Source organism: Mus musculus, chromosome 18 (genome assembly GCF_000001635.26).
Source record: "Mus musculus strain C57BL/6J chromosome 18, GRCm38.p6 C57BL/6J".
Taxonomy (NCBI): domain Eukaryota; kingdom Metazoa; phylum Chordata; class Mammalia; order Rodentia; family Muridae; genus Mus; species Mus musculus.
Genome location: NC_000084.6, coordinates 83,626,498 through 83,643,327, shown reverse-complemented (window position 1 = coordinate 83,643,327; position 16,830 = coordinate 83,626,498). Strand labels below are relative to the sequence as shown.

At 42.0% G+C, this 16,830-nt stretch overlaps 1 long non-coding RNA gene across 2 annotated transcripts; it reads left to right on the top strand.

Annotated features, from left to right (window-relative positions):
- The first annotated feature begins 5,341 nt into the window (after nucleotides 1-5,341).
- On the top strand, nucleotides 5,342-15,048 carry Gm31621. 2 transcript variants are annotated; one of them, XR_386420.3, is made up of 3 exons: nucleotides 5,342-5,648; nucleotides 5,921-6,450; nucleotides 8,745-15,048. It is a non-coding gene; the product is annotated as a predicted gene, 31621 (long non-coding RNA). The 2 variants fall into 2 exon arrangements; XR_386421.2 differs by having other exon boundaries at nucleotides 5,360-5,648; nucleotides 5,921-6,454.
- Nucleotides 15,049-16,830: the final 1,782 nt, after the last annotated feature.

The following is a 16,830-nucleotide window of genomic DNA, read 5'->3' as shown; positions in this document are numbered from 1 at the left end:
GTAAAGAGCTGGAATGTTGACAATCCAGAGCCAAAATGATCTTTAGTTACATTTAGCCTTCTCCCCAGTTCTTCATGGCCCACCTCTGTGTCTCATCTAACTTTCTGGTGATTCATGGGCAAAACCCGTTGAGTGTATTAACACAACAAACACTTGCTTCTGCCATGCCAAGAGATAAGAAGGTTTTAGGTAATATCAGAGACCTACAACAGAACTGCCCCAGATTTGCTTCAACTTGCCTACCTACCTCCTTTTTTTTACTAATGTATTCAAAAGATGTCTTCTTGTCTTGTAATTCCCAAAACTTATGAGGCCATTTGCACTTTGGAACATGTCATTCAAGTCTACCCAGGTCCACTCTCTCAGGCCAGGGCCACTCATTTGGTTCCAGATTAATTTATCTTAGTCCTTTGAAGTAAGGGGCTGTTTTTCATCAACAGCGGTGACATTTGTCTCCTTTCTTGTTTTCCTAAGCCAATTACAACTAAGAATATACTTACTTGTCTCCCTCCAGTCTAGCACTTTCTTCAGGCTAGCATGTTTTATTGGATACAAAGCACGTGTGAGATACGTTAACAAAATTGCAGACATATAATTATGTTTGTGACAATTTTCTATAGATCTTCCTGGATTGAGAAGTTCAAGAAAATATTCCAAATCCTTCCCCCACTTGCTTCCTTCTGGTCCAGGCTTCCGCAGCACCTTCCATGGAGTTCCAATACTCAGGAGTCTACTCAGTGCACCACGTGAAAGTCTTGTGACCTTGGGTCCTTTGTGCCCACTCACACCCTCCTGTTACTCTAAGCAAAGTGGAGCTTCTGTCAGGCCTGGGTGTGCATCACACTGGGAGAGAAGATTTAGTCTCCAACGCTGCAGCAAAGAAAGAGCACCTTTCAACTGCCCTCTTCGACTTGGCATCCTGCCCTCTTTATCTAACCTGAGCTCTTGCATTTCCTGTTTCTTATCTAAGTCCGAAACTTCTAGGATACTTTAGACTAAAACAAACAAACAAACGACTCTAAGCAACATCTGCTATTATACAACATTAAAAAGGTCACAGACGGATGGTTTCAGAACCTCATTTGGTGTGAAAGCCTTTCCATATTTCCTTGATTTAATATCCTTTGCGGCTAAATGTGACTCCAGGATAGTTGTTGCAGAGCAGAGCAAGGCAGTAGCCATACATAGAATCTGCCTCTGGGAGTAAAAATGGAGGGCATTTGTAGAGGGACAGGATACATCTCTCCCGTCTCTCGAGCACACCTGCAATGGCCAGACTGACTCCTGTGGTTGCTGCTGCTGCTGCTAGTGGCAGTGGTGGCAGTGGTGGTGGTGGTAGTCAGGGTTCTCTAGAGAAACAGATTATGGTAAATGAAATATATAGATATAATAAATCATGTGTAATTTACGAAATGGAAATGGTAACTAAATTATAAAACAAATCGCAGAAATGACTCAACTAAGGACAGTTTATTTTGGATCACTGTTTCAGAAGGCTTTCAGCCCCCTTCCCCGTCCTACCCCCTCATGGAGAGGAAGCCACGGAGGGTGGAAGGTAACATGTAACATTCTCACACAGTAAGGATCAGGATTTGAAGATTGTAGGTCAAAGCAAGAAACAGATGTAACCTTCAAAGGTCTTTATTAGAATCTGTTTCCAGCAGTCAGCCCTCAGATCCCAGAGGCTCCAACAATGCCCAGCAGCTGGAGACCAAGTGTTCCAATTCATGACCTATGAGGGGTGTTTCAGACTCAAACCATATCAGGAGGAATGGCTAGAAATTGAGTAGATGGTTGGTTCTACATGCTGAGGCCAGTTAGCACATAGGCAAGACAGGCCTGTTGGAGAGGATGTCTTCACCTTCATCCTAGATTCATTGATGCCGGGAGCTTTCCTTTCTGGCTCTCCAACCTTCTGATGCCAATGCATGCTTAAGATGAGGGAGTTCTTAGGCAATTATATATTTATTTGATATGAATATAGGAAAACAAAGGTGACAAACAAAAATAACATCTTTTGATCAAATTTCTTAACTTTCAAGTAGGTCATTCTTGTGTGCAGTATCATACAGCCACAATCATATATATGTTTAGGTATGTTAGTCCTGATTTTGGCTTTTCCACCTGGATCTCTCGGTAAGTCAAAGGTCGCTCTTGGAGATGCAGGTGACGTGATAGCCAGTGGAAGACATAAAAGCAAGAAGAGTCTTTGTTCAAAGGTGATCATGAATCTCTGCAATTTTTATGGCTGCAGGTCCAAGCACATTAGTTTCCAAGTAAGGCAAGCGTCTACCACCTGACCTGATTCGAAGACATGCTCAGATACCCCAGCTCACTCTAAATAGTTAGTGTTCTGGTCTAAGTCCAATAATCTTATGAATGAATAAAACATCATGGAGTCAGTTTGTTAATGGTCCAGACAATGGCTCAGGCCATAGATAGGTTTAGACAAGGGGTAACAATGTTATGAAAATGGGGGGATGCTAGGGAAGGAACACAGGGAAGCTGATAGGATGCGATGTGATGTGGAGATTTGGGGACAGGTCCTTAGACTTAGGTACATCTCAAGATCTGCAAATAAGAGGATTTATGTCACTGATCCATCCTAGTGTGGTAAAGGTAGCACTGATGGGTGACACCTGAGAACACAACATGCTGTCTTAAGACATTAGTGACCCTGGGACCTGGCATAACTGGATTAGGACAACACAGAGTGTTCTTAATGGTCCTGTTAATAGCACCATCCCCGAAAACACATCCTGGGGCTTGCATTTCTTCCTGCTCACCCTGGAAGAGCATGGGGGGGGATGAAGGCTGACATAATACAGTCATTTTTGTTGTTGTTATCTGTTTGTTATCTGAAATCACACAAGGCTGTGGAAGATACAAATCTGCCAAGCACCCCACCTTCTCTATTGCCTGTCTCGCCTCTGCTTTAGTTTTTAAGAATGGATGTTGTCTAATTATACAGAGGAGTGAGGGGTGAGGAATATACTAAGTGTGCATTAAAGAGACAACTTTAAATAATGGCACTTGTGCTAAGAAGTGTATTTTCTGGCAAGCGGCTAATTTATAATGGTCATAGATAAATGCATTAGTGTGTGAAACGCTTGTCCCTATTGATTGATCTGAAGAAGCAATACTGCATTTTTGAGTATGTCTTCTTTATTGGGCTTGCTTTCCATCTTTCATAAAGTTGCTCATATTTTATATTTATTGACATTTGCTGCACTTAAATGTTGGAAAATGAAAGCAATTTGATGATAAGAATAAAATCAACATTAATAAGACTCAGATCTTGATATCAGGTATCAGGTAAGCAGATACCAGCTGAATTCTAGCTGCTTTCTTCTCCCCCCTACCGGGGTGCTTGCTGTTCCTTTACCGTGTGCAGATTGGAGGTACAGGGAATGAGATTAAATGACCAAATTTACTGCATTCTTTGTGCATAAACCACTACCCTTGATCTTTCTGAGCCAATTTAATTTTTAGCTTTATTCTCATCCTAATGCAATGTCTTAGCTCATTGCACTTTTTGGATGTGCGGAAGCAAAGATAATGTGTTACACTACAGTCATTTAATGTTTCGCCGGGCTTTTTCGGTGTATCTACCTTTTGGTTATTTAAAAATGTTTCATCCTTATCACTTCAGTCGTGAAATGTAGATTCATTAAATTACTGTGCTGGGTGGTTCCCAGAGCAGCGTGATCGAAGACTTAGCGCAGCCCTGCCACCCGCACGCTTCTGAGGCTGTCCGCCTGACAGGTGCCTCCCAACACCATCTCGAAAGGGATTTCTTTTCAGAGGAGCAAGCATGCTTGTGGCTAACCCAGAAAGCACCCAGGACTCTGAAAGTCACCCGAACTCCATATAGACTCAAGAAAGAACAAGTGTGCTCCGACACATACAAGAATCTGCTCCTTAAGCAAAGGGACAATGGAGATTCATTCTCAGTCAGGTCGACACAATAAGTAACGACAGACCTTTGCATGTTTGTGGAGCCTTGTGTGTTTAAACACTCCTTCATGTGTGTCCTCTGAGTAGTTAGATGTCCAGTGTTGAATGTATCATGAGAGATGTAACCCTGTGAAAAGAATGAATAACCACCCTGAAATAACTTTGTGCCAACTGCACACTCACCAGAGCTGGCCATCCTCCCCTCGTTAGCAACTGGTGCCTACATAAAAGGCAGCTCTCTTGTGCAGAGAACAAGGGAATTGCTCATCACTGTCTAAGAGAGTCGAGTGGATTTGTCCTCTCTGCTCACCAGATACCTCTGGCTGAACAATTTGTTGGCTACCATGTAGGAAGAGACCAAGAGACACTCACCCAGACCATTCATTTCATCGTGACATATTGCACAGTGCAGGAGAAGACATTTATTGCATAGAGGAGCCCAGCAGTTCACGTTCAGTAAAAACAAGTGTGTCCAGCTATAAATGGCAATGCGGGCCCTATTTATCAGACATTAAATTAGCAGACCAGTAAATCAAGGGATCTGATTGGTTTAAAGGGCAGTGGAAGCCAACCAAAGCACACCTTCCTAGTGAGTGTAATGGGGTGAAATACATCTTCAGATGTGAGATATGGGGGGTCCCCTAGCTCTGCTCCAGTCTGGCCTCCTGGAGACACAGTCCCCTGGGGTTCTCTGCATTGCATCATACAGACTTTCTGCCATGAACATAGCAGAGAAAGATTCTATACCGACAAGCAGCTTCCATCTAAGTCTGAATGCATCGGAGGAGACTGGAGCCATCATGAGTACTTTGTGTCAAAGCTGTTTCTGCCTGACTGAATCTGAAAATAAACACCTTTGCTCTCAGTCTTACTGTTTCATTAACACCTTGGCCAAGTTCTCTGGCCAAAGAGACCAGATTTCAGTGTGATGTTAAATTATTCCAGGCCAGTGTGTGTAACAGCCCTTGATAATTTCATATCCACTGTCTCTGCCTCCCAACTGATGAATGCCAACACACACACACACACACACACACACACACCACACCACAGCCACACAAACATGCAGACACACACACATCACACCATAGCCACACAAACATGCAGACACACACACATCACACCACATGTATGCAGGTATACACACGTGCACAACATGCACACACACACGTACATCATGAAGAAGCAGATACAAATTAGAGTCTGCACATTTTTTTTAAAAGGAAAGTAAAAAAAGAAAAGAAAAGCAAACCCCAGAAAAGCTATTTAGGGCACCATTCCCACTGGGTTTCTAGGCAAAGCAGTTTAACTGTAGTTAGTAAGTGCGCCCCGTCATCTAATAAAAGGCATTTTGCAATATTAAGCAAAAAACATCTGGTACCCAGAATTCCCTGATCATTTTTAACTAGATGCAATCTCTCTCTCTTTCTCTTTCCCTTTCTCTTACAGACATGTGAAAAATAGCCTAATAAGGATCTTCGTGGTAAAATCAGATGGAAAACGGGGAGGCAGAGTCGCGTCTCCAGCAGCTCATTCGACGCGGCGGCTCCTCCGAGTTGTACAATAATCATCAGTGCTGGCCCGGTGCCGCTGGATTATTTTGTATATTCATGAAGGCCCTCATCAGCCGTCAGGAGACTGTGCAGTAATCCTTGGATGAAATAAGGCCAATCAGAGCGATAATGAGGAAGGTAATATCTCCCAAGAGGCCTGGAGTGGGTTTTCATCAGGCCCAGCAGTAACTCTCCAACTATTTGCTTTACAAATGCAGTCTTTGATCTCTGATTTGGGGAGCGGAGGGGGAGACAGACCTGCCGGTGCATTGTCCAGCTTGCGAGGATAACAAGCAGGCGCAGAGGAGGGTGGGAGGGAAGAACACAGCCTTTAAGGATCAGTCGGCTCTCGTTAACCAAAATCCCACAGTCCTTTATTTACTGTGCTCTCGTATCTGTTCACTTAACAGGTCAATTGCCCAGAGGCTTCTCCTCCTGTTTTCCATCTATTTATATACGTGGACCATAATAAGCCTCTTGGAACCAGAAGTTACTGGGCCTACATAAACACCTGCTCTGGTTTTTTGTTTGTCTTTTACCCGAAATCAGCAAAGTTTTTTTTTTTTTAAATGAATCTGCAAAACCATGTCAAAGCTATCAACTCATGCATGGAGTCGGAAAACAAAGGAGGATTCTAATAATGTTTATTTTCCTCTTTATCAGAGACCCCCCCCCCATACAAAATCCCAAACCAAAAGAGGAGCCTATAAAGGAATGTCTAAACTGCTCACAGAGCTTTCTTTTCACAAAACGAGCGAGAAACCATCAACAGGGCAGGGAAGGCAAACACGTCTGCCCCACACTGCTTGTGCTTTCTTGGGTCACAGAGACACATCCGAGCAGGTCATGGGCTGCTTCCACCGACAGATGTCCTGATGTGAAGGAGAGTACCACTGAAGAAAATGCCTGAACTGCTATTATCTGCATCCTTCAAGCGCTTGTGAGTGAGTACACACACACATGCTGAAAGATGCCACACACACATACCACACACACACACACATACACATACTTTACAGAATGATGGCATACACACATAACCTCCCCCCCCCACACACACTACACTCAAAGATCACACACACACACACACACAACACACACTTCACAAAATGATGGCATACACACATAACCTCCACACAAACACTACACTGAAAGATGCACATACACATACCACACACACAGACACACACACCACAAATAGCATACATAGCATATACACACATACACACTATACACACACACCACATGCCATACACACACACACGCCATACACCACACACACACACACACACACACACACACACACACACACCACACATCCACACACCACACACACACACACACACACACACACACACTATCCCTGCTCTCTCCCGGCTTAACTCCTCCCCTCCTCTCTAAGTCTTTCCTGCTTCATGATGGTGCTCTCATCCCACACACAGGCGTTTGATGCTGATTCCTACTTCACAGATTTCAGTTGTTTCTCTTTCCCTCTCCGTCTTTCCGTAGCCATTGAAATCACATTTTGAATTAGTTGGGGAGAAAGTGAGCTGCATGCTGAAGCTGTACTTGATATCTGAATCGCACTTCCGTGGGGAAGAAAAAAATTATCCCTTTTTAGGCAAATTGCATATGAGACAAATAAACGCATTTATTCACAGCAGCAAAATGAAAGTCCCCAAGAAGTGTCACGCAGAAATGCCTGGATATGTTAGGTCCCAGCACACCTCTGACGGCTTTTCTTCTCATCACGTAGACAATGTTTTCAATGAAGAGCATCCTGCTTAAAGTTCATTAAGAATTATCTCATTTTGTCTAAACAAGCTGACAGGGCATCCTGGATCATTAGGAAAATAAATCTTTTTAAAAAGAAAAATTGTAAAATTTTGCATGGCATATTATGAGAAACATTTTATTAATAAGGGTTGCCATGAAAAGGAAAAAAATAATATATGTGCTCTTACTAATATTAAAAAACTAATAAGAAATTGAAGAAAATTCCAGTATATTAAAAGCACTTCTTTGAAAATTAAGTATAATGAGGTGTACAATAAACAAGGTCAAACAAGTTAATTTGAAACGATGAAATGAGGTGAGAAGGAATTACAGGAGATTGCTGGGACAGATTTATTCACTGACTGGATGATGATGTCATTAACAAATGCCCGCGCTGCATTCTGGGCAATTGACATTACCAGCAGCACAAATGGTCTTTGGACAGCAGAGATTTCCTTTGCTCTCCTCCGTGGCCTTATTAATTGTGCTTCTGAGCACTTTGGAGCAGCTGGGGGATCCCCACCACGAGTACGAAGCTTTTGCAGCCAGGGGTTTTAGGAAGAGGCAAATGTGGCCCTTCGCTTTTGATGCTGCGGGTGGGGCGTCGGAACGGGGCTGCTTCAGAACGCGCAGAGGGGCTAAGTTTGACATTTGATTCACCCTCTTCTCGGATTTTAAACCGTGATGTAAATTAGTTTGAATCTGTCCTTTCTTCCATTTTCCCTTTTCAAAATGTAATACAGTTAAATGACAGAGATTAATTACTGAAGTAATTACTGTTGGGAAGCAAAGGGACAGTTGGATAAGACGGCCTTTCTTGTGATGACCAAGTCTTTCTTGACAATTATGCCTAATTCCAACAATGATTATTCCGTGTGGCAAAGTCGAGCAGCACAAGGGCATGCGGGTGTCCGTGTGTCCTCACTCACAAGGAGCCATTAGAACGAGGTAATTATGTTTGACTGGCTGCAGCAGCCCCCATTCCCAGAGGACCACCTGGACTTCTGTCTGACAGGAGTGTGTAAGCCCCTCTGGCTACCACCTCCCCTTGTTTTCCACCTCACTGGTTGGCCTGGGCTAGCTCTGGGCTAACCCAGGACAGTGGAAACACATGCATGAATTTTTCTGCTTGCTCTCATGTACTCTCATGTATCCTGGATCTATGTAACAACTAAAGACGTCCCTGAAGAGGGGACCCAGATGGATCCTTCTGTACTCCCTGGTTCTGTCAGATATATGGAGGAGGGTCACAGGAGGCACGTAATAAAACTCTGGAATTCTAAACACTCACACATTTCCCCATGAATTAATACTGGGCTGTCATAAAGAAGCCAGGAGATGATCCCAAGGAAAAGGCTCTGGAATATTGACTAAAATAATTGGCTCGCAGATTTCATGAAGCCCCCCTTTTCACCTCTGACCCTCCTCATGGCTGTCTTCTTTGTGGTTCCTTTCCAGGACAGGATTACGACGTGCCGTTAACATTAGCCTCAGCACAGTGTCTGGATGATCAGCCATGCCTCTTGTAAATGTCCCACATAAACCCTGCAGGCCATGGGCGGTCACCATGTGAGAGACAGCATGGCTCCATCAGTTGGTTACTGCGGGATTTCTGCAAAGTATGGTTCAGAGGATGTCAGGTCTGTTAGGACCCCTGGGCTGGGAGGGGAAAGGTAGAGGAGGGGTCAGTGACCAGCACAGGACAGAAAAGCATCTTAAGCAAATATTGGATTGTGAGCATCGAAGAGAAACAACTCAAGAGGGCCTTCCAGCTGGCTCTAGCTGGCACCCGTTCAATTCTTCCGGCCATGATGTGCCCACAAGAACGCCCCAGGAGAGATGCTTCTGTAAGGGAGCAGCCACCAGCCACCTAAATGAGGTCAACGGAAAGAATGGAAATAGTTGGAGCCTGGGGATGACATCAAACACTGGGTGGGTGAGGGGGAGAAAGGAGGTATGTGGAGAGAGAGGCAGCCCAAGGGAGGCAGAGACATGGATGGGAGGAGTGACAGAAGGGCAGGACTTCAGGCTCTGCACCTCTTTCCGGGTGTTGTTGCCAGCCCTACTCCAACCCTGAGCCATAATCAACTTCCTTAATGAAATACGTAATTAACATATTATAATTGTAGTAAAGATGATTTTGACAGAAATCATTTTCCATATCTAATACTATGCTAATTTAATCTGTTCCTTACTCCCCGACATGACCTTTAATGATTAAGTTTCATGGTGGAATTTGTGTGTGTGTGTGTGTGTGTGTGTGTGTGTGTGTGTGTGTGTTTTGATGGATTGATTTTTCCAGTGTAGTGTTTGAGACCCCTTTGTTGGCATGCCTGTCATTTTTCTCTCTCCTTAGAAATCTCTCAGAGACATGCATGACCACACTCACTCAAAAGAAAAATTTCATGAAAAGAAGATGTTAATCTACTCTTCCCTGACGTGACCCAAGAAGCTGGCCAGTCATAGACATACTAAGTAAGGCAATGGCCAGCAGGCCTTGTCAAGACAGCCTATTTCTTCTAACTACCTGAGCTCTGACTTGAGTCATGTCTGTGTTTGTGGCATATGTCATTGCTATAATTAAAATACAGCAAACCCATCAAAGTATTTGGTTATCTAAGGTATGACTATAAGATGGAAGTATAAATAATGTCTTAATTTTAACAAGATGTTTTAATCGTACACTACTCTTAGTTTTGTACCTTATCAATGTAATTATGTTAACTCAAAACAGCCTTACTGAATCATCTTAATGATCTAGCAGATACACATATAATTAAGGAGAAATGGCTGAACTTCTTCCCTTCTTTTTGACAGCATGAAATCAGTTACTCGGAGGGATCCAAAGAGTTTAATGAGGAGTTGGAACACATAAAAAAACACAGGCAATGGTACTCCAGGCTGGTGTTTCTGTAAATTTCACTTCAGCTTATAATAAGGAGATAATATACTGTATGACCCAAAATACAGATGTTGGAGTCATTTCAACATTCAGGACATGTTCCAAGCGATTTGCTTGTGTTTAATCCCACCCCATCCCATGAAAAAATAGTGGTTAAAGGCTAGGAGGCTGAGCCAATCATAGCATGAGGATCTGAGTTCAGATCCCCAGCACAGGTCAAAAGCATGTGAGGCAGAGCCTTGGACTCCTGATGGACAGCTAGCCTGGTCATCTTGTGGATGAGTTCTAGGCGAATGAGAGGTCAACTCAAATAAAAGTGAGAGATTCCTGCTCTTGTTTCATTTCTGTTGCTGTAATAAAACACTTTGACCAAAAGGAATGCAAGCTGGAGGCAAGGGTTTGTTTTTCTTTGTTTGTTTGATTGGTTGCTTTTTTATTTATTTTTTATTCTTTTATTTATTCTTTTTTTATAGTTTACAGGTCACAATCCATTATCGAAGGAGGTCAGAAACAATGGAGGAATTCTGTTTTCTGGAGGGATCTCAGGTTTCTGATAAGTTATCTTTCCTATATAGCCCAGGGCCATCTATCTGCATCAGGGAATGAATGATGTCTCCCACAGTGGGCACGGCCATTATTATGAAGTAATAATCAAGACAATCTCTCATTTGGACCTCCCTTCTTCAGTTACTCTACACTGTGTGCCACGTTGACTGTTAAAACTGACTAGGGTGGTGTCTGAGGAAGGCTTCCGACCTCCACGGTCGCGCTCACATACACGGACACTGCATAGGAGTATGCACATACATGCACACACATACACACACACACACACACACACACACACACACACACACACACATGGTGGTTGAGATTGAGTGAAATTTCACTATTTATCGCAATTTTTTAACCAAAGAGTGTCAATAACTGAAACAATCAAGTTGTATAGGTCTTTGGTTGTTGCATTTAAGACCAGTCCTATATAACACACTCTGGCCTTGAACCCTCTATACAGCCACAGATGACTTTGAACTCTACCCTCCTGCCTCCTGCTCCCAAGTAGGGGAATTTCAGGTGTGTGCTACCATGTGTGAGTCTATCAGTACGTGCTCTAGCTTTAATGTATGATTTATAGCCAATTCCATCAATCACAATTGAGTGTTATGATTTTAGCATGCTTGGGTGTTTTGTTTTTTATGTCAGGGGAATGAGTAAGGAGAATTTTCTAAAGACTCAATCAAGGCTGAAAAATATATACATGGGAATGGTAAAGTTCACATAACATTTTGTCCTCCTTTCTTCCTGTGGAAAAAATGGGTATGAGCTTAAAAGCTTGCATTTGTCATAGTTAAAAGAAAATTATTCCAGAATATTAATAAATTGGATATGCTTAATATCGAAAAGAGAAGCATATGGAAATATTAGAAGTCAACAAGAGCTTCTGGGCCAGCTTAGCTACGCCACGGCATTGGAAGAATTTGGAAAAGACGTTAAATAGTTGCAGAAAATTCTTATTGCATTGGTTATTCCTTATATAAATTATACAGTAGGAACACCAAGTAAGAACAGACTGGCTGTATGTGCTTAGGATACACACTGTGAAAACGACCAACTTAAATCCCTTTCTTATGTTGAAAGTTGATATCCTCAAAATATTAAAAACAATATCAAGAGGACATGGATGTCTGAATGTGACTTACTATTAAATACGTTTATCATTTTTGGTAATTCTGGGAACTTGAACTCTTTGACTTTCATGCAAAGATTGTGATGACATGAGCAAAGATGGTGGGAATGGATTTGAGAAGCACCTGGGAACCTAGAAAAAAAAAAAACCGCGCATATCTTTGGAACACAGACACTTTAGCCTAGTTGTACTCTATAAAGTTTCACTGTGACCTTTTATCCTACCAGGAAAATGTAATGTCCTCATATTATTAGCTTTTAATTTTTATCTTGAAGAGAGGTCAAACTTAGATTCAAATAGCCTAGAGTTAGGAGAACTCTCAATAAATCTGTGGCAGTATGATAGTCTGTGCCTTTTTAAAGAATTTCTTACTTCATTCACATTTAATGTAATTTTGCTATGGCTAGATATTACTCATATTTTTTTCATTTTACATCTTGTGTCTTTTTGTGATTACTGTATCATGTATGTTAGATTTTATTGTTTATCTTTAAAAATTAGTTTCTCTGCTAAGTTTTAAATATTTATATACTTACTATTAATTATTTTTCAGTTTCTTTCTTATTTGTAGTTCCAGAAGTTTCATTATATGTCTCCTTTAGTCTTTTTTCTTTTGCTGTGATAACCACGGCCAAAATAAGCTTGAAGAGGGAAGGGTTTATCTCATCTTACAGATCTCAAGTCTTACTCCATTACTGAGGGAAGTCTGGTGAAAACTCAAGACAGAAATCTCGATGCAGGAACTGAATCAAAACCTACAGAGGACACAGCTTACAGGCTTGCTCTTTGAGGCTTGTTCAGCCTGATTTCTTATGTGCCCCACCCACCCAGAACCCCTGCCTTGGAGTGGCATTGCTCTCGGTGACCTAGGTCCTCCCACATGAAGTATATGATGCATGTGCAGGTTATAAACCCAAACAACCCATTGTTATAGTAGTGGAGTATTTCATACAGTCTTTTGCTTATAAAAACAAATTGTTACAAAGAGTAAAATAAGTTGACTTCATCTTTTTAAAAATCCCACCCATTTTTTAAAAAATCATTTCTGATAGTTTTATTTCCTTCTTGTTGCGTGGTTTCCCCTTTCATCCTATAGGACCTTTTGAAAATTTCATTAGGTCAGTGTGGTATACCCAAATTAGGACTTTAATTATCTGTAATATCTCCATTTGTCTTTATTTTTTTGGTGAAACAGAATATAGAATTCTGGTTTGATTGATCTCTCTCATTGCTCACATCTGGAAATTTATTGACACATGTTCAGCAACCATATGGCACAATGAAGGTACATTGGAGATACTGTGGGCATCTCAGTTCATATGGTCATATTATTATCATGTTCCTACAGCAGCATGCTTGCCTAAAATCCTGTCTCTCAGAGCACATCCCTTGGTAAGGGGTGCCTGTCTGTTCACATGTCCCACAAACCTCGGAGGTTCTGCTCACACAGCCTAAGTCGTGTTCTCTGTGGATTTGCCTTAGAGCTCATGGGGGCCTCTGCCTTCTCAGCACCATCTTCTGCAAAGCCCATTCAGGGAGCTCTCCACCTCAGTTGTTGGGTTTTCTGACTGTAGAATTTTTACTTGGTTTGCCTGTTTCTCTAGTTGAGATATTATTTCTTCAGCATTTCCTATTATTGTATTTCCCTTTATTTTCTTATGCTTAGTTTCTCTTAATTAAGTGAACATACAAAATCAGATGCTTTGAATATTTGGACCTGTAACAGCTAGGTTTCTTTAACATTAATAATAATTTTTTATTAGCAGATTACACAGAGCTGTCATTTTCAAGGCAGGGTCTCACCATCTATGCCAGGCTAGCTGCAAACTTCTGGATTTTGAGATTACATGTGAACATCACGTGGACATCATGCCCAGTGGTAGTCTCTTTCTAGCATGTTAAAACTTATTTTGTTGCTGTGGGTTCTGAATTTTATCATTCCATGATGGGGTTCCCCCTTTTAATACTTTTTATTGTCTTCCTCTCTGAAATCCTTCTTCCCTGTGATATGTAGCCACTGATATTTCTGTTGGGTTTCTATTAATTTGAGTCATTTTTAAAAAAAGTTCAGATCCTATAGAATCATTCTTGTGTCTTCAAAGCTTAATAATGAATCAAAAATGTGGCAGGGGTTGTGCCCAAACACTGCGTTGGCGTGCGAGGCATGCTTGCTGGCTGACCTGGAGATCAGTTAACGAGTGCTGTGCACTATTCCCAGGTTCACTCATGGTACACAAGGTCGGAATCACAACTGACAGGCGTGTGGAAAGTGTGGCTCTGACCTCCAGGGCCTTTCATTTCCAGAGTCTCTTAGGAGGCTATGCTGGCTTTTAGCCCTCCCCGAATCTGCAGCCCTGGGGTAGGAGAGCTGTGGGCCTTCCTCCTTCCTCACTGTGCTCTCTCCCACCTCAGAGGCAAGGCTGCTTGCTTACATAGCCAGAGCTTCTGCTGAAAAGAACAAACGGGTGAGCACGAGCTGCAGGAACTGGGCAAGGGGCTGGATGGGGCAAGCCCCAGGCAAGCAAGCAGATATCTTTACATTGTAAAGACGTTTACATCATTAAATGCATTTCAATTCCGTTTTTATACTTGTTCTGTCTCCAGACACCTGCATCGGTTGCCTGGCCTGTGATCACATTTGCTCGCATGTGAGATGCTGGGCTAACCTCTCTACATAGCCACGTCAGAATTCCCTCCAGCAAAATAGAACCCAGAGACTTTCATGATAATGGAAGGAAAAAAAGAGCCCTCAGTTCTGGTCTATTTTTTTTCCCTGTGGTGGTTTCCAGGTCCTGTATCTTTACAACAGCTTAATTCTTTTCTTTGTGTCATAGTGTTGTGGAGTCCTAATACCGTGTTGGCACCCTAGGAATTCATTCCTCAGGTAAAATCATTTTTCACTTCCTATCAGCTGTGCTGGGAAGATTGAAAGTGCCTTTCACTTAGCCCCGCCCATTACACGAGAAGATAAAATGAGCCAATATTTTTTTTTCCACACATATAGAGAAACCATAAATTATGTCATCTTAAGAAACTGTATCACCTACTGTCTTACATGGAAGTTTTATCTTCTTACATGTTTTCTTTTTAAAATTCAGTGGATATGCAAGGATTTAAAAATTGCTCCACAGAATATTAGGCGAGGATGCATCCCTTGATGGCGATCTGGCAAGAAAGGCAGGGATGGAGATAGAGAAGAGTTATATCCTTCGACATGATGAAACGCTCCTGCACGGAACACAGCCATACATCACAAGAGTTTATTTATTGACAAATTAATTCTCAATAAGTATAATTCATCTGCTTAACATTAAAAGCAACTAAACTTTTATAGCCTTCCACATTAGACTTTTCGTATGAGCAAGCTGACAAATGAGAAAAAAAATGTCTAGTTAGACTATGTATCTTGATTTTGTATTCAGATATATGGTAAATATAACTATAGATAAAACCTCAGAAAGACAAGCACTCAGAGAAATTGGAAGCTGGCATTGCTGGCTCTTCATTTTTCTTCTTTCCCTGAAATGTCAAAGTGAGATAAGAATAATTGAACTTTTTGTAAATTTTTAAAGTAAAGACGTCTTAGTTAATTTCAATGGAGAAGGTGGCAGAGAAGATCCTTTTAATGAATATATACTAATTTTTTATTATTTCTTCTTTTAAATTTATTTGTTTGCCAATCAGATTTGTTTCTAGAGAATTTGTGCACAGCGCTTGCCTACCTCTCTCATCTTGTCACCCCGTTTATCCAACGCACACAAATCCCTCTCACACAGACACATTGTGTCTAGTCATACTGTCCTGTTACCCACTGAGATTAACCTGGGCTCTCTGTGTTACCATAGGTTTGGAGCTATCCGTTGGAGCCCGAACACACAACTAAAACCAGTGGTTTCCCTTCTCCCAGACTCTATCGGTAGTGAGTAGTGAAGAGCTAAAGAGTAGGGTCCCTGGAGTCCCTTCTCCTTCTTTGACTGGTTGATGCTAGAGCTAGTCTTGTTGGCCTCAGTGCAGGAACCTGCAGTTCTTGGGAGTTAATGGTTGAAGTGATTGTATGGAGTCTAGAGAATGACATTCCCAAGCTTTTCCTTTGTTGGCTTTTACTTGTTGTTTAGGGTTGCCTGGGTCCACAGTTACCAAAAAAAATCAACTTCTTAAATTTAAATTTACTTGTTAGAATATTGTGAAATATAATGATTTCCTAGCCCCTTTATAATTCCTTCTTAGAAAGCAATGTATTCAGACCCTTTCCTCTATTTAAGCATGTTTTCAGAAAGTGGGGTCAAACAAAGACTAGGAGAACTAATATTCGGATTCTTAGTTTCAATGTCCAAAAATAAGTCTTCGTATATAAGGCTCTGGACTTAAGTGGTGGCCTTTGAGAGCGATAAAGACTGTTCAAAGGTCCTTCACTGTATAACTTTTCCTGTGTTCCAAGAGGAAAGCCCCATCTCCAGTTGTCTTTGTGGATGCCTGATCTAGGAAGCTCAGAGTGAGAGGGGCACATAGTCCCTGAATGCACTGGCCACGGGACAGGAAAAGGAGAGAGTCTAAAAAGGTATTGAGTGAGAATTTCCCCTAGCCAGGCTGAGATGTAGAAGAAGACTGCTAAAGGCCACATCTCTCCACAGTCCAGCACCTTATGACAACCTCCAGCACGAGGCCAGAACAAGTTCCACTGTTGGGAAGGATGTGAATTCTCTTCTCTCCACCCGTCTATCCATCCTGCCTCACAAACTCACATGTCAGGGAAGAAAAGCGAAGAGGTTCACTAACTATCTCCTTTCCCTATTTGTAAGCACACAACTGAGAGGAGCTGTGTGTGAAATCATTCCTACATTTCAGATGGCGGAGGGGTCCGTCTCGGCCATGAAAGGCATTGGGTATTTTATTCTCTGCATAGAGGCACCCACACAGTGTGTGAAACCGTCCTCACATTTGAAGGTGGCTTTAGG